The sequence below is a fragment of the Salvelinus alpinus genome, chromosome 8 (genome assembly GCF_045679555.1).
Source record: "Salvelinus alpinus chromosome 8, SLU_Salpinus.1, whole genome shotgun sequence".
Taxonomy (NCBI): Eukaryota; Metazoa; Chordata; class Actinopteri; order Salmoniformes; family Salmonidae; genus Salvelinus; species Salvelinus alpinus.
Window position 1 is genome coordinate 35,593,627 of NC_092093.1, and position 19,014 is coordinate 35,612,640.

Here is a 19,014-nt window from a genome sequence, read left to right on the forward strand (position 1 = left end):
CCTCTATTAAAAAGAGGAGGTTCCCATCAGCTTTCTATAGGCTAGGCCTTCTCTATTTATTTCTCAACTTTCCTAATACTAAGCACATTGTTTCGCTTTACAACCGGAGTAGCCTGCATTGTTGGCATGAAAATGAACCGCGGGAAAAGCGTCCTCCATTCGCTATCCAAGTGTTTACGTATGACATGTCTTTTTGTCCCCTGCCACTGTTCTGACAGGTGCATGATAATGGCCCATTCGAAATAAAAACTAAATGTCACACATACGCATATATTATTTAGTATATGTAAAGACAAGATTAAACTAAGAATAGTCTGATGGGTGAAAATATTATCACTTGTGAATGATGCCCAACGTGTGCAGTCAACTCATAGTCTAGCCCATAGTCATATACTGTATGCTTGATAAGGTTTGTATCACAACTAACGGGGCCAAATAACTAAAAAACGTAGCCTAAAAGGCCCAAGACCCCTGGAACAAGGTTGGAGAGCCCATAGCCTACAGAGCCTAGTGAAACGTGTTCTTATAAGCTCAGTCATGGCGCAATCGCGTATGAAAACAGAGTTTTGACTGCCCACTATTTAATAGAGAATCCCAGCTTTCTCATGCTGCTACATGTATTGCTCAATTCTTAAAATTAAGCACATTACAAACGGTGTAGCCTACCTGGCATATTAGAAACGTAACCGCAAGTAACCTCCATTCGATATTCAAGTGCAGCCTACGGATGACATTTTTTTTGGTGGGCCATTCTAATATATTAGTTGGCTATAGGTAAAGACCAGATTAAATGGAGAATAGTCTGATGGGTGAGAATATTATCAAGTGCTTGTCAAATTGTGAATGAGAGACTGATGAAGTGTGTGCAGCCTGCGCAACAAACAGAGCAGAGCGCTTCCCTTTCATGCAACTTTTTTTCAAATCACCGCATCATGCAGCCTTCGAATGTATTACAAAGCAAAACATAGCCTAACATTTGTACCACAACTTTAGTTGCATAAATAACTATAAACGAAGCATATAGGAGCACCTGTTTCGTTGTTAACTGCTCAACACAGAATTGCAGCATGTGCGAAATCGTTGGGGAAAAATGTCCTTTCTATTTTATTCAGCTATGTTCAATTGTATTATTCTTACTATTAAATAATGCCAAGGGAATTATAAGCAAATCTTGCCTGCTAAATGAAATACCATAGCCAGATCAGGGCATAACATAAGGATGACTCAGAATATGCTATTCTGTTCTTTTGAAATAGGCTACATATCTTCATATCACATCATTCACACACACACACACACACACACACACACACACACACACACACACACACACACACACACACACACACACACACACACACACACACACACACACACACACACACACACACACACACACACACACACACACACACACACACCCTGCAGCAGAGTACTCCTCCACCATAGTGAGTATCGAGCTGCAGCAGCAGCCACAGAGACGGGTCATAACCTCTCTACCACGTTGACTTCCTGAGTCAAACAAACAGATACATCCAGAGAAATCAGAGACGAACAGCATAAATAAGTCCCCTTGGGGCCAAACATACATGCCCTGCACGTGTGTGCTCGTCCATCAGCCCTGCCCCCACCCAATAAGAGGGACAAACTGAAGCAAAGTAAGAAGGGGTTGAATGAGTCAGAGATCATTAAACCTTCTCGCCCTTTCTCCTCTTTCATCTGCAGAGAGAGAGAGGAAGGAGGAGAGAGGGGGAGCTTCAAAAGGCCCCATGCTGTAACTCTTGATTACATCCATCTGTGGCAGTCCTCCCTTTATCGTCCGTCTCTACCCTCCCACCTTTCCTCCACCTTTCCATGCCCTATGCCTGCAGGTTAGAGGGAGAGAGCCCTGCTAACCTGGCCCAGTGGCGTGAGACCGTGAAGAAATCATTGACATGGGAGCAGCAGGGCAGAGAGACTAGAGGAGCTCTTCTCTATGTGAAGGAGGAAAGCCTGCTGGTGGTGGTGGTGGTGGTGGCTCCCGAAAGCGAAGCGCCTCACTGAGACACTTTGATGTTTCCTGGAGCTGACGTCTTTAATTTTCTGCCTTTAATTTTCTGACGTCTTGTGTTTCTCCACTGCCGTGGCACCTCGACATACCGATAGCGATGGCGCAAGAGGGAGATGAGCTTTACTAAGAGGCTGGCAATTATGAGACTGAGGCTGGGCGATGATGTGGGTGGGTGGGGGGCACGAAGGCGGTTTCCCCTTCCTGAGGTGAATAGCACATGACCACAGAAGAGCCTGTCTGTAACCTGACTAGAAGGTTAAAGTGGAGTCTAGTGTTTTAGTCTGTCTGCTGAGGTTTTAATGAGGTGTTTCTCACAGGAAATAGTACCATTCTGGAGAGGGCCTATAGCCTATTTTATATTGGGTGGTATAGCAGTGGTCACCAACCGGTCGATCTTCAAAGCATTCCTAGTCTATCACCAAACATTTATTTTCTGCTTGCACTCCTTTTTTTTATCTGATTCATGTTGTGCTGTTGGCGGTAGGGACACTTGATTCAGAAACCCTGCACACCGGGTAGGCAAAGTGTTCCCATTTTTAACCATTTCATTTGTTTGAAAAGACAATCTCTGACCGAGAGATCTGGGGGTAAAATCCAGTAAAAATTGTTGAAAGTACTACTTAAGTAGTTTTTGGAGGTATCTGTACTTTCTTTTACTATTTATATTTTTGACCATTTTTACTTCACTACATTCCTAAAGAACATGATGTACTTTGTACTCCATACATTTTCCCTGACACCCAAAAGTAGTCATTACATTTTGAATGCTTAGCAGGACAGGAAAATGGCCTAATTCACACACTTATCAAGTGAGCATCGATACTGCCTCTGATCTGGCAGACTCACTAAACACATGCTTCATTTGTAAATTATGTCTGAGTGTTGGATCAATAAAAATTATGCCATCATGGTTTGCTTTATATAAGGCATTTGAAATGATTTATACTTATACATTTGATCCTTAAGTATATTTTAGCAATTACATTTACTTTTGATACTTAAGTATATTTAAAACCAAACACTTTTAGACTTTTACTCAAGTAGTATTTTACTGGCTGACTTTCACTCGAGTCATTTTTTATTAAAAGGTATCATTACTTTTACTCAAGTACGACAAGTGGCTACTTTTCCACCACTGCTAAAATCGAGTGCGCCTAGCCTACTGCGCTGGCCAATCGGATAGCTAAAATCAGTGCCTACCGCTTCCACGACCCCGGCGACAGCGAAGTTTGATACTAGCGTATGTGAGATTTCCTAACTTTTGAAAGCATGACCAGAAAGAGACTGTCAAAGAATACAGCAAAGAGCTGCTGTTTTTATGAGTGAGTTCATGTCTAAGTTTATTCAGCACTGTCAACATTGTTTTTATTACAAAACATAAGACGTGCTTTCTTTCTACTTCCACTCGCGCTGCAGCTGCAATGAATGATTATTCAAGTGTATCGATAGCCCAGGGTTTTTATTTTTATTAGCAGCTCGTAGTGTCTACTTTAATATAGAGGAATATTTCACTCTCTGGTCATAGGAACACTAGGAATTTGTGCATGAGACATGTGGTGCGACTCGATGGAAGATGGTGTCCACTCTCTCTGGTCAGTCTCACCGGAGGAGAGAGCAGGGTCTGTGGGAGGTGGAACTCCGAAATGTCTGACTTGTTGAGTCGTTGAACGCGGCACGTGTATAGCTACAACCAGTTAGCAAGTTGGACATTTCTGAGTTTCCTAGTTCCGGCTAGCATGTCAATGCGGCATAATGGCATCTTCAAAACAACTGGGAAATCGGAACTGGAAAATCACAGACTTCCAACTTCAGTGTATTCAAGACAACTGGGAACTCGGAATAAAACGAGAACCGACTGGGTAAAAACCTTTCGAACGGTCATCCAACTCAGAATTCCAAGTCGCAAACTCTGCCATCTTTCTAGAGCTCCGACTTTCCAACCTGAAGATCACTGACGTCATGATTTGACCTTTTATTTCAGAGTTCCCAGTTGTCTTGAAAGCACCATGACCATCAGATGCAATTACCATCAGTCCAGTAAAAAAATGTTTTAGTTGCAAATGACTTCAATTTATGCTCAGCTGTGCCTCGCAAGTGCTACACAAACGGATCTATTTTGTTATCAAAGCTTGAGTTTTGAAATATAATATGGTTTGAGAAGACCAATATTGTCAGGCCTAGCATATAGCCAATATGCTGTGATAATGTTATTAGGCCTATTGCGCAAACCTCATTCCTACAGAACAGTTTTTATTAGGTTAATGTTCCATTTTTTTAAGCAATGTTTTAACAAATTCTGAGCGGTAGATCTCGGCTTTCTTTTTGACTGTGAAAGTGATCTTGACTCAGAAAAGGTTGGTGACCACTGCCCTATAGCTATTGGGGTCTATAATGAATTGCTTCATTAAGCTTGCACAGGGGAAGGAGAGCGGCATGTGGAGGGAAAATGCCAACAGGAGCGTCAACATAGCGTGCAGCTACAATAGGTTAGCAGTTCGTACCACCATTACCACAGCCTAGCCTGCTTTGTCCCAGGCTCATCTGATTTCCTGTCAACCACGGGGGAACAACAACCGTTTGAGGGTTAACTCTGACATTTCAGATGTCTTTTTCCAAGCCCACACCCCAGCTAATCGTTGAGCGTGAGAGAAAGGGGTCAGAGAAAGGAACGGATTAAAACAGATAATTGAGGGGGTGGTGGGAGGTCTTCGCTTGGAACAACCTCGCTGGAATGAGTGACTCATTTTCAGATCTCACTAACCGTCACCCACACGCAGCACCGACAACAAACTCACACTGTTTTCCACTGTTTCACTCAGGGTACGACAGTGAGGGGGGGTCTCTGTACCATGGTGCCATGGTGCCATGATGACACCACTGCAGAGCTCCTGATTACTCCAGCATGTCATGTCTAACCAGGCAGACAGGCACCACTACATTATACACACTGACTCCCAAATGGCACCCTTCCCTACACAGTGCACCACTCTTGTTCACTACATAGTGAACAGAGTGCTATTTGGGACCTCTTGCCACAATCTCAACTCAGACCACCAGCGTTACAGCCACATCCACGCACAACTCTTCATGACCGCATAAGCTCCCGTTACAAACCATCAGCGCGCACAGTTACCGCCGTCCGTCCATGGCTCAACCAGATCATGGGATTACTGTCGATGCACGAGAGAGAGAGCATGCATATACTGTGCCAAAACGGAGGTCTGCATAATGCATGCATCTGCCGTGACTGCTAAATACCCAGTTGGCTTGATGGAAGCTAAAAGCTGGTTCTTGGAAGAAGAAACCATTGTGCACCAACCGGTTTCCACTCTGCCACTGCTGAGGAATTCAGTCCCCCCCCCCAAAAAGCTTCCTTTCCATTTATAGCCTGTTGTGCACTTGCTCCGGACTGACCAGCGGGGTTCCCACCACAATACATCCCCTTTGTCTGTCGGCCTGCCCATACTGCACTCCACACACAGGAAGAGGAAACCGCAGAGTGCAGGTCCTTTGACAGGGCCAAAGCATGGCTCGAGCTCTATGCTGATATTCCCAAATGGTCCCAAAACAAGTGAGCTCACTGCCAAGCAAAAGGAAGCCACTGTGTTTTTGACTGATATAGACTAGGTCCCAATTGGCACCCTATTTACTATTACTATATAGTGCACTAGTCCCAGCGATCATGATCAAATTGAAAAACATGTTTGTTAAGAATTCATTTTTTTCAAAGACATTGTGCGTCACTTGTGAAAGAGAAACGTTAAGACAGTAGGAAAGCTGGATAACTGTTCGGAACGGTTGTATGTATAAAGACAGTGAGAACACATGTATGTGCACTCTGTGACACCAGATGAACCTGCTGGTAGGGTAAAGTTCTGGGCTAACCCGCAGAGAGCTTTAGCTTGCAGCACAGAGAGGATTAAAATAGAGCGAGAGAGAGAGAGAGAGAGAGAGAGAGAGCGAGCGAGAGCAAGCGACAGACCGGCAGAGAGAGCGAGAGACAGACAGATGGACAGAGTGAGAGAGAGAGAGAGAAAGAAAGAGTAAGAGACAGACAGACAGTCAGGGAGAGAGAAAGAGAGAGACAGACAGACAGAGAGAAAGCGAGAGAGAGCACAGCCCGCTGGAATCCCATTGGAGTCAGGTCACATAAAGTCAAGCCAAAACATCCTATGGCTTTTTTTTTACCCTACAGGTCCCAGACAACGTGAGACTCTGAAATAAATGGGGATACTACTGAATATCTCCTTCCTGACTTGGTCACATGGGATTTGAGGTACACTAGGAAAACCACAGCCCCACTGCCAAGCTGGAAGACACATTTGCTATGAGTGCTGTGTATAACATCCTACTTGTAGAGGTTGACAAAGACAGACAGTGTAGCTGTGGACAGCCTATAGCACAAACTTCACAACAGCGGTTGCCAGCTGGTGTGTGTGCGTGTGAGCCTGGCTGGTTTGAGAGCAGTAATTGCTGTGACAGCGTGCGTGTACGTACCTCTGGTTTCAGCGTATCAGGATATTTATTTACTCCACATTGCTTTGTGCAGCGCAACAACAACAAAAAACAGGCCCTGCGGGGAGAGAAATACATTCAATTATTCATTTATCGCATTCAATGAAACATGACTATCAACAGTGTGCGCCAGCCAATGTCATTTACTGTATCCTTCACTCCAGAAATGGTATTTCTGCCCCGGCCCCGGCCCTCAGAGCTAATGGTCGTGACAGGCTGCGCTCTGTTGGACAGTGACCTCAAGATCTGCCCATTGGTAAACAACAGGTTGAAGTGCAGAACACACACTCTAGGAGGCAGCTTAATCAAAAAACCCTGTCTGTATGATGGCCTCTTTTCTCTCTGGCATTTCCTGTAGCAGGTACGTGGATTTTGGGGGGGCTCAATTCATTCAATGTTCTGAGCTGAAAGATTAATGCCTGAACGAGAGTGGTTTTCATCAAGTATCCTTCAATCAAGAGCCTCATACAGGTGTTACCAAGCTTTGATACTTGGAATTACTACAGATGATATGCGTGAGGCAAGGTGTGATTTAAGCAATTAACAACCCATTTTATTGAGTAACTTATGCCAACTTGAGTATCTAGGAAACCTTATATTGGCTTCGTAACAGACAGAGGCCACTTCAGCTTTCCAGTAGAAATCACAGCAGTAACTGATCAAAGCACCAAAAAAGCATACATAAATTCATTAAAACTGAGATGGCAAGATCTGAAGAACCATAACTTTTTTTTGCATCTACTACCTACCCCCAAGTATATTCACACATAAAGGAGAACAGCCAATGTGCTTGCACATAAATCAATCTCCACTTGAAACAGCGAGCAACGAATGCACCACGCCCTGCCAGCAGTTTGAAACACTAATGTTTCAACAGTGGAGTCATTATGCCCACAGGGACAGGCGTTAGCTACATGGTAAATTGACTAAACACACTTCATCTACAACAGCCATGATAACTCATAAAAACACACAAACTTGACTTCTAAGCAGAGCATTGTTATGATGCATCTGTTTCTATCTGAATCTGTTCATGGTTTGTGACTTTGTTGTGACGGGTATGAGAATAAACGTGAAATATTATTTCGTCTCTGATGTTTGGTTGTGTGTAATTCCCCAGTTTGTATAGAGGTCTAAATATTCTGGCTGTATTGGAGCATGTGTCATGTCATTAACTGGCATGCACGTGCACACACATACACATGTGCACGCACAAACGGACTTCAATCGTACACCCCATACTGTGATACAAACAGTTTAGGAACAGGATTTTTCAATAAAAAAAACTCACAAATCAGGCTAAACAGAATAGATACTGATTTAGATAGTGAGGCCAGAGGAAATTGGTGGGCAGAAGATATGAGAGTTCCCCGTCGTGTGAGTCAGCTTCAGTAGTTAATTACCTCCGTCTGACGGTGGCTGGCCAGACAGACAGACCTTGCTGGCAGAGAACAGAGAATGGGCTAGTAGAGACAGGCAATAATCATGTTTGATATTCTCACTCCTTCAGACTTTCCTTGACCCATTGACCCATACTGTTGTTCTGGGATGGTCATGACGTCACATATTGGAGTCATTCCATTATACTGTAGATTCAAAGGCTGGTATTCAGCTATTCAAAGGCTGGTATTCAACATAAAGGATTAAATGGCATGCAAATGTAAAAGGATATCAATTCGTCAAAACCCTGCAAACATTTAAAAGTCTAATATGGAGATAAAGGGACAAAAAAAAACAAGTACTCTCATTCAGTAGCATTCTGTTCTGCCAGACATTCTGCATTCTGCCAGACACCATTATTGAGGGTTTGCTGAGCTATCATATTTTGGGCGTATATGTGGATGAAACATTGGGAGTCCCAAAAATACACTGGCAGTGCCCTATGTGTGGAAGTGAAACGGGATTTTCGTCCACATGCGTGCTCTCGTTCTCTATCGAACATAATGGGGCTGAGGCTGAGGCCTGCGGGGGAGAGCATTCAGCCACACACAGATCACATGACTGGCCAGGCACAACGAGCTCAGTCATTCTTACTGTCGCTCTTTACTGAGTGGAGAGCAGACAAAAGCTACGGCTGATACAGTGTCTCTGCAGAGGGGGAGGAGCTCTCCATTCACAGCCTGCTGGGTAGGTACTAAGCAGGGGGACGTCATATACAGCCTGAGAGATAGTAGCCACAGCCCAGCCCCAATCTACATCTATACACTCATATAATGCACACCAAGTTAATTCCATGGCTTACCTCTAAAGGCAAGGGACTAGTCACTTTTTCATTTCAATGGCAGCTGTATCTACAGTATGTCCTTTGACAGATGTGGACTTTGATTGACAGGTCAGGAATGGATGTGAGCAGACAGCCTTCACATGGAGGCTCTCTGGCTGCGTCTATTCCTTATATAGTGCAGTACTTGTGATCAGAGCCCTATGGCACCTGGTCAAAAGTAGTGCACTATACAGTACCAGTCAAAAGTTTGGACACACCTACTCATTCAAGGGTTTTTCTTTATTTGTATTATTTTCTACATTGTAGAATAATAGTGAAGACATCAAAACTATGAAATAACACAAATGGAATCATGTAGTAACCAAAAAAAGTGTTAAATATGAAATATATTTTTGATTTGTTTAAGATTCTTCAAAGTAGCTGATGACAGCTTTGCACACTCTTGGCATTCTCTCAACCAGCTTCACCTGGAATGCTTTTCCAACAGTCCTGAAGGAGTTCCCACATGCTGAGCACTTGTTGGCTGCTTTTCCTTCACTCTGCGGTCCAACTCATCCCAAACCATCTCGATTGGGTTGAGGTCGTGTGATTGTGGAGGCCAGGTCATCTGATGCAGCACTCCATCACTCTCAACCTTGGTCAAATAGCCCTTACACAGCCTGGAGGTGTGTTTGGGGTCATTGTCCTGTTGAAAAACAAATGATAGTCCCACTAAGCCCAAACCAGATGGGATGGCGTATCGCTGCAGAATGCTGTAGTAGCAGTTGATGAACAGTTGATGTTAAGATGTGTCTGTTACTTGAATTCTGTGAAGCATTTATTTGGGCCGCAATCTGAGATGCAGTTAATTGCTGATTTCTGAGGCTGGTAACTCTAATGAACTTCTTTAGCAGAGGTAACTCTAGGTCTTCCTTTCCTGTGGCGGTCCTCATGAGAGCCAGTTTCATCATAGCACTTAATGTTTTTTTGCGACTGCACATGAAGAAATCTTCAAAGTTCTTGAAATTTTCCCGATTGACTGACCTTCATGTCTTAAAGTAATGATAGACTGTCGTTTCTCTTTGCTTATTTGAGCTGTTCTTGCCATAACATGGACTTGGTCTTTTACCAAATAGGACTATCTTCTGTATACCACTCCTACCTGGTCACAACACAACTGATTGCCTCAAACCCATTAAGGAAAGAAATTCCACAAATTAACTTTTAAGAAGGCACACCTGTTAATTGAAATGCATTCCAAGTGACTACCTCATAAAGCTGGTTGAGAGAATGCCAAGAGTGTGCAAAGCTGTAATCAAGGCAAAGGGTGGCTACTTTAAAGAACCTCAAATATAAAATATATTTTGATTTGTTTAACACTTTTTTGGTTTGTACATTTGTACATATGTGTTGTTTCATAGTTTTGATGTCTTCACTATTATTTTACAATGTAGAAAATAGTAAAAATAAAGAAGTACCCTGGAATGTAGAGTGTTTATACAGACAGAGTGGAGACAATGGATTACAATGAATGAAAGGTTAGAGTTGAATTACATTTTGGATGACGAATCACTGTAGCCTATACCCCAATGAGACCTCACATTAACCTAGTGTTGGGGAAATTTGCAATAAAGGGCCAGGTTTGTAATGTCACCACTGAATATGCAACACAATTATGAGATAATGAAATTCCTTCAAAATTACTTGCAGAGGAAGTGTTTAAAAAAAAAGAAACCCATATTACATCCAGCTCTGTTGCTGCTCTCCCACTACAGTAATTAAAGAGAAAGAAATTAACATTAACAATGGCTTAAGGCCCCTTTGACGTTTACTGAGCTTCCTCAAGGTAAAGCTCTATACTTCTGTCAATATTGCTTTATCCACTGGCAATGAGGGGGAATTTAAATGGGGCATATTGAGGGCCTAGGCCTGGTGCTCCAGCCAGGAGACCGGGGTGATGCCAGGATGAGCAATCGTCTCCTTTGTCAGCAGCAGCTGCATCAGCATTGCAGAGAAATGACACTGCAGAGAGGCAACAGAGAGGAGCGGGGAGCATGGAGGGCAGACAGGCAATCCTCAGAGACAGTTTAACTGCTACCTGTTGTACAGTTCCACTGTACAAGTGTATATCACTATACAGTAGTACAGTAGAGTATGGAGGCCAGACAGGCACCACTCAGACAATGTTTAACTGTTTCAAATAAGTCACAAATCCAATGCAAGTCAATGGTACCTATATTAGCATTTTCACGCCACATGTCCAAATCATCCTAAAGTTTCTAAAAATGTATTGTGTAACTCAATTATGTTACTTATAGAGGATTTGGATATGAAGTGTGAAAATGCTTATCTTTTATTGGATTTGTGCCACTAATGCTAAAAAGTTAGCATTTGAAACAGTGGCCAGGTAAACAAAACCAAAGCTTGGGTTACTGTCGTAGCTTGTCACAGACTGCTTACAGGGTAAGAAAACCAATATGTAATTTTGTAATTTGGGTGAACTATCCCTTTGACAATGGGGTGGGGGGGTTCTTTATAAAATAATCACCTAATAGCAGGAACAGCACCATCTATTGGTCAGAGCCTGGTAATAACAAGATGAAGGATAGCCTATTCATTGATGGAAATACCAGATGATGTAAATACATTTGACCGGTCATGCTTATTGGTCTATGGGTTGCATAATTTAGTGTAATTAAATTGCCGGGTGTATATATTCGTTGTGTAACTTCAATGACTAATTTCTCTGAACAGACAAAAACAAAAATTCACTGAGAATACATAACATAGGATGAAGAAACAATACTCCTAGCTGCAGCTCCATACTACTCGTCAAACATAGAGAACGGATACTTTATACCCGTTATTGGGGTGGGATTGGCATGGGGTGTGGAGGTTCCGTGGATGGCTTTAGGCCACTTCCTTGGATTCCTCATGTCGTTTTCATTGTTAGAAACAAAGTTTGGTCCAAATAGGATGTAAGGTACTATAATTATTGAATATTATATGAAGTCATAAATTAAAATGGCCTATTTGGGTACAAAAATATTTCAACAAATAATGTTTCTGGAATGCTTATCTTATCGGTTTCTAACTACAGAAACGATTTCATAACAATCCGAGGTGGCCGGTGTCATGGCTTACTGAAACGACATGGAACGATCCATATGTATGACATTAAACACAGCTAGCACATTCATAGGATTAATTAAATATTCATTTTAAAAAAACTTTGTGGGCCACAGACACACAGCAGACTTTTGTTTTCCCCTGAAAATGCAGACATCAGGGCAGCATATCATTATTAATAAATTACCAAACATACTGTACAGTATTCTCTTTTCATTCTCTTGTTCAATGGAGAGAGCACCACCCTCATGATTCATACTTTATTATGACGGGGGAAAATTAAACTATGTATTTTTTATTTCACCTTTATTTCACCAGGTAGGCCAGTTGAGAACAAGTTCTCATTTATAACTGCGACCTGGCCAAGATAAAGCAAAGCAGTGCGACAAAAACAACAACACAGAGTTACACATGGGATAAACAAACGTACAGTCAATAACACAATAGAAACATCTACATATACTGTGTGCAAATGTAGTAAGATTAGGGAGGTAAGGCAAAAAATAGGCCATAGTGGCGATATAATTGCAATTTAGCATTAACACTGGAGTGATAGATGTGCAGATGATGATGTGCAAGTAGAGATGCTGGAGTGCAAAAGAGCAAGAATAAATAACAATATGGGGATGAGGTAGTTGGTTGGGCTATTTACAGATGGGCTGTGTACAGGTGCAGTGATTGGTAAGCTGCTTTGACAGCTGATGCTTAAAGTTAGTGAGGGAGATATAAGTCTCCAGCTTCAGTGATTTTTGTAATTTGTTCCAGTCATTGGCAGCAGAGAACTGGAAGGAAAGGCAGCCAAAGGAGGAGTTGACTTTGGGGATGACCAGTGAAATATACCTGCTGGAGCGCGTGCTACGGTTGGTTATTGCTATGGTGACCAATGAGCTGAGATAAGGTGGGGCTTTACCTAGCAAATACTTATAGATGACCTGGAGCCAGTGGGTTTGGCGACGAATATGAAGCGAGGGCCAGCCAACGAGAGCATACAGGTCGCAGCATACTACGAGAGCATACGACTCAAACGTTTCCAATTGAAAGCCTAATCCATGAAGTTACATGTCCGAGTCATACATAATCACAACATACACAGGCACACAATCTTACCACCCACAATATGTTATACTGATATAATTTCATATGCAAAATCTTTAGGAGAGAGAAATCGTCCTGCCATTCAACAACGGACGAAGCGTTCCCTATATACAATCCAACACAAGGCAATATGAAGTCTAACATTGATTCATAAAGTAATAAAAGGGGAAACCCTCGGTTTTCATTTTCTCTTCATTTTCAATATTTTGTGTGCTCTCCCAGCTTTGTGTAAAGCCCCACGAGGATGTGATGGAGATTTAGCTTGTTGTTCCGACAGCAGCATATGGCGGAAACCTGCTATGAGAACCTATCATTGCTGCCTCAGTACTTGTGCAGTGGTAAGAACATTTAGGTTGGTGGTTGGTAGAATCCATGTACTTATTTAGCAATATAATCTTAAATATAGTCTTGCCAGTTTGCACATAAGAGCGCCATTAGGACTGCAAAGCTCCTGAATACAGACCTTTATTGAAGATGAAAGGTACAGTACATTGGAGTTTGAGAGATTAAATATGAGAGAGAGCGAGATTAAAATAGAAACAGTTCGGGACACTATTAGGGGAAGCCCTGGCGCTGTGCTGATGCTCTCAAACCAATTTAAATTGAAAAAAACAGTACATTTCCTTGAATGATATCTGTATAGTCAGTTACCACTTAGTGACACCAAACCAGTGTATAGGCTATTTCTGCTTTCACTGTAAACATCTTTCAGTACCAAGAAATCACTAGTTTCCTTCCCCACGAACCGCGCACACACACACACACACACACACACACACACACACACACACACACACACACACACACACACACACACACACACACACACACACACACACACACACACACACACACACACACACACACACACACACACACACACACACACACACACCAGGGTTTCCATTAGCCAGTAATAATCAGCTTTTGGCAACAACAAAAAAATAAAGAAAAGCAGATTAATAAAATTGGCACCGGGCAATTGTCCAGGAGAAGAAAAAATCTGATTGCAAAATAATGCTTTTTAGCCTTAATGGAAATATCAGTTGATGGAAATACATTTGACCAGTCATGCTTATCGGTCTATGGGTTGCATAATTTAGTGGAATTAAATTGGCGGGTGTATATGTTCGTTATGTAACTTATTTATCACAAGCGCACAGTACAGAACCTTTGAGAGGATAACAGCGTTTTTAGAAGCCCAATCATTACACAACAATTCTACTGTAAATGCAATCATGTGTTTAATTGTTTTTGGGCCACGATTAAATTAAGCTACTATTTTTATTTCTCAACTGGTAATTGAAGCGCGTTTCCCATTCGCAGAGGCAACGTATTCGCAGAGGCAACGTAAGGCAGACTTCCTCAATGAGCTGGAGGCAGTATACATTTTGAAAACATATGACCAAAAATGTAAACGCAACACGGAACAATTTCAAAAGATTTTACTGAGTTACAGTTCATATAAGTTAATCAGTCAATTTAAATAAATAAATTAGGCCCTTATCTATGGATTTTACATGACTGGGAATACAGATATGCATCTGTTGGTCACAGATACCTTAACAAAAAAGGTAGGGGCGTGGATCAGAAAACCAGTCAGTATCTGGTGTGACCAGCATTTTGCCTCATGCAGCGCAACACATCTCCTTCGCAAAGAGTGGATCAGGCTGTTGATTGTGTCCTGTGGAATGTTGTCCCACTCCTCTTCAATGGCTGTGGGAAGCTGCTGGATATTGTCGAGAACTGGAACACGCTGTCGTACACGTCGATCCAGAGCATCCCAAACATGCTCAATGGATAACATGTCTGGTGAGTATGCAGGCCATGGAAGAACTGCGAAATGTTCAGCTTCCTGAGACACCCTGATCTGTTTCACCTGTCTTGTGCTCGTCTCCACCCCCACCAGGTGTCTCCCATTTGTCCTCATTATCTCCTGTGTATTTATACCTGCGTTTTCTGTTTGTCTGTTGCCAGTTCGTCTTGTCCCGTCAAGTCCTACCAGCGTGTTTTCCCGTTTTCGAGTTGCTATTTTCTAGTCTTCCCGGTTTTGACCATTCTGCCTGCCCTGAGCCTGCCTGCCGTTCTGTACCCTTCTGACACTGCCCTGGATTACTGACCTCTGCCTGACCTGAGCCTGCCTGCCGTTCTGTACCTTACTGACATTGCCCTGGATTACTGACCTCTGCCTGCCCTTGACCTGTCATTTGCCTGCCCCCTGTTTGATAAACATCTGTGATTCGAACTGTCTGCATCTGAGTCTTATCCTGAGTCCTGATACTTCCAGGTATTGTGTACAGATCCTTGCAACATGGGGCTGTGCATTATCATGCTGAAACATGAGGGGATGGTGGCAGATTTTTTGGCATGACAATGGGCCTTAGGATTTCACCACGGTATCTCTGTGCATTCAAATTGCCATCTATAAAATGCAATTGTGTTAGTTGTCCATAGCTTATGCCTGCCCCTACCATAACCCCACCGCCACCATGGAGCACTTTGTTCACACGACGCCATACGTGGTCTGTCAAATTCTCTAAAATGACATTGGAGGCGGCTTATGGTAGAGAAATTAACATTACATTCTCTGGCAAGAGCTCTGGTGGACATTCCTGCAGTCAGCGTGCCAATTGCACGCTTCCTTTAAAACTTGAGACATCTGTGGCATTGTGTTATGTGACAAAACTGCACATTTTACAGTGGCCTTTTCTGTCCCCAGCACAAGGTGCATCTGTGTAAGGATCATGTTTAATCAGCTTGTTGATATGCCACACCTGTCAGGTGGATGGATTATCTTGGCAGAGGAAAAATCTTCACTAACAGGGATGTAAACAAATTTGTGCACAATATTTTTGTGCATATGGAACATTTCTGGGATCTTTTATTTCAGCTCATGAAACATGGGACCAGAACATTACTTGTTGCGTTTTATATTTTTGTTCAGTGTAGCTACTTAATTATTTGAAACCTGAATGTTTTACTACATATTATGAGGCATGTTTTACCTTGCTTCATAGTAGCTTATTCAAAATCTGACCATATCCGTGGAGGCCGTTATTGTATAAAAGATGCCATTGAAACCATGTTCTATTGGTTTAACTGTCTTTCATTGTCCGGTATCCAAATTCATACGTAGCCTGCTGCCTTGTGCACACTACTGCGCTAATAATGTGAAGAAATAATAGTTGATCAACATTTTAAGCCTTCAAACTTTTTTTCAATGTATCCTAGGCCTACTGGTTGTATGAATTTGAGCTCTATTGTCCCACAACTGTCCCAGAGTCTGTTTGGGCTATTTCTTTCTCGACAAGCTGACCAATAGAATAGATAGTATAAAGGTTTATGGGGGATAGTAGATTCTCATAGGTGGCGCGTCAATAAGGCTAGGTAGGGGAAACTAAGCATTCCCTAAGTAAATTGAATTAAATTGCCAACATTATAAATGGACAACGTTGTTTTTATTAATCTGTTTGTTTGTCAGTGTCAGCAGAGTAGACTACCCTGTAATTTGTAGTATTAAAAAATATTCTGCTAAACGTCTCCAGTCATATAAAATGTAGTAAAATTGCATGAAATGTGTTTTTCCCCATGCAAAGAAAGAATAAAAGTATCTGATATTGCCTATAACCCAGGCCTCTACGTTATGTGTACTCAGCCATGGATTGAACAGTCTTTTTTGCGAACAGTGATTGAGTTATTATTAGCCTAAATTATGACTATCCAATCTACTCATCACATTACATATAAGTCTAAATGCGATGATGAATGGAATGCTTTATTGTAAAGGTGCATTTTTTATAGATTTTTTTGCTTCCCCAAACTTGAAACTCACGTGCCGCCTATACATAGGCTACTGTTCATTACTCATCTTGTTGGCGGAGAAACGTAAATGCGGATAGTTATTATAACATCTTCAAAGTGCACGGTAAGGACACACGTCATTGCATCCTCGACTTGTATGTTGTGTTAAGACTAGTTACCATAATCTGAATGTGATTTCAGTCATTCTGAGCACCGTGGCAGGGCGCCCTAATCAGGTTATGTACCCAATGCATATGGGTCCGGTAAATTTCTCAAAATGTCTGGTAAATTAAAATGCTGCCCGTCAAATGTCTGGTGCCACGAATTCATAATGAGCCTACCCCACCCCCCCACTCAGGTAGAGGTGGTGTGGGTGTTGATAAGGGGTCTGGTACACAGTCTGTGTGTGATATGATCTGGCTCTGGGGACTTGTTAGACAAACAGTCCAGCTAATTGAATTCCGCTTTGAAGGAATATTCCCAAGATGGCTATCTCCATGAGGCCTGAGCCAACCCTGTTTTGACAGGCTTTCATGCAAGCATATCAGTTGCACACATCATTTAATCCGATGATGTTAGTGCAACAATGACCCAGCGGCACATGCTTGGGTTTCAGTCATATTCTTTCCACCATGTTTAATTTTGGGGTGGAGTCTACGACCTGTGAAGAAGTGAACACACCGGCCTTTCATATCACTAAAGTAAAAATGCGAAAGCAGAAACGACACAAAGATGCTTCTGGGGATTCACGTGGAGGAAATCATATGATGTCCTAGCTTCACATGTCAACCACAGCAGGCTGCTGAGGGGAGGACAGCTCATAATGAAGTCTGGAATGGAGTAAATGGAATGGTATAAAATCAAGCTTTATTTATACAGCACATTTCAGAAGTGGAATGCAAAGGAATGTGCTTGACAGGAAAAAACGAATAAAAAACTCAAATAAAAGCTGAAATATTTACTACATAACAAAGATAAAAAACTAAAGAAAAGCAAAGCTAAAAATATGTGTTTTAAGATCTCTTTTAAATATGTCCACAGTTTTGGGTTTTCTGGACGGCTATTCCAGAGGCTTGGGGCATAGTAACTAATGGCTGCCTCTCCATGCCTTTTGGTCCTAGGCTTTGGGATAGTTAAAAGGCCAGTGCCAGAGGACCTGAGGGACCTACTGGGTACATAACTTAAAAACATGTCTGACATGTATTGGAGTGCACAAATGTGGATTGACTTACAGTTGCAAGAAAAAGTATGTGAACCCTTTGAAATTACCTGGATTTCTGCATAAATTAGTCATACAATTTGATCTGATCTTCATCTTAGTCACAACAATAGACAAACACAGTGTGCTTAAGTATGTTAACCTCGAGGCTAATGACTTTTCCAAAAGCTTATTGGAGTCAGGAGTCAGCTAACCTGGAGTCCAATATATGAGACGAGATTGGAGATATTGGTTATAGCTGCCCTGCCCTATAAAAAACACTCACAAAATTTGAGTTTGCTATTGTGAATCATGTGAATCATGCCTCGAACAAAAGAGATCTCAGAAGACCTAATAAAAGGGGCTGAAAGGGGTTACAAAAGTATCTCTAAAAGCCTTGATGTTCATCAGTCCACGGTAAGACAAATTGTCTATAAATGGAGAAAGTTCAGCACTGTTGCTACTCTCTGAAGGAGTGGCCGTCATGCAAAGATGACTGCAAGAGCACAGTGCAGAATGCTCAATGAGGTGAAGAAGAATCCTAGAGTGTCAGCTAAAGACTTACAGAAATCTCTGGAACATGCTAACATCTCTGTTGACTAGTTTACGATATGTAAAACACTAAACAAGAATGGTGTTCATTGGAGGACACCATGGAAGAATCACTGCTGTCTGAAGTTCGCAAAAGAGCACCTGGATGTTCCACAGAGCTTCTGGCAAAATATTCTGTGGACAGATTAAACTAAAGTTGAGCTGTTTGGAAGGAACACACAACACTATGTGTGGAGAAAAAAAAACCCAGCACACCAATATCAAAACCTCATCCCAACTATAAAGTATGGTGGAGGGAGCATCATGGTTTGGGGCTGTTTGCTGCCTCAGGGCTTGGACAGCTTGCTATCATCGACAGAAAAATAAATTCCCAAGTTTATGAAGACATTTTACAGGAGAATGTAAGGCTATCTGTCTGCCAATTGAAGCTCAACAGAAGTTGGGTGATGCAACAGGACAACGACCCAAAAC

At 42.2% G+C, this 19,014-nt stretch overlaps 1 protein-coding gene across 4 annotated transcripts in view; it reads right to left on the reverse strand.

Annotated features, from left to right (window-relative positions):
• LOC139583050 (tyrosine-protein kinase Fyn) overlaps positions 1-19,014 on the reverse strand; it is a 77,453-nt gene that overhangs the window by 46,771 nt on the left and 11,668 nt on the right. For 3 of the 4 annotated variants that reach the window (XM_071413755.1, XM_071413756.1, XM_071413752.1), the window contains exon 2: positions 6,548-6,623. The exons of the other annotated variant lie outside the window; for it this stretch is intronic. The gene's annotated coding sequence lies outside the window, so the exon portion shown is untranslated. The remainder of the gene's footprint in view (positions 1-6,547; positions 6,624-19,014) is intronic. 4 annotated transcript variants of the gene reach the window in all.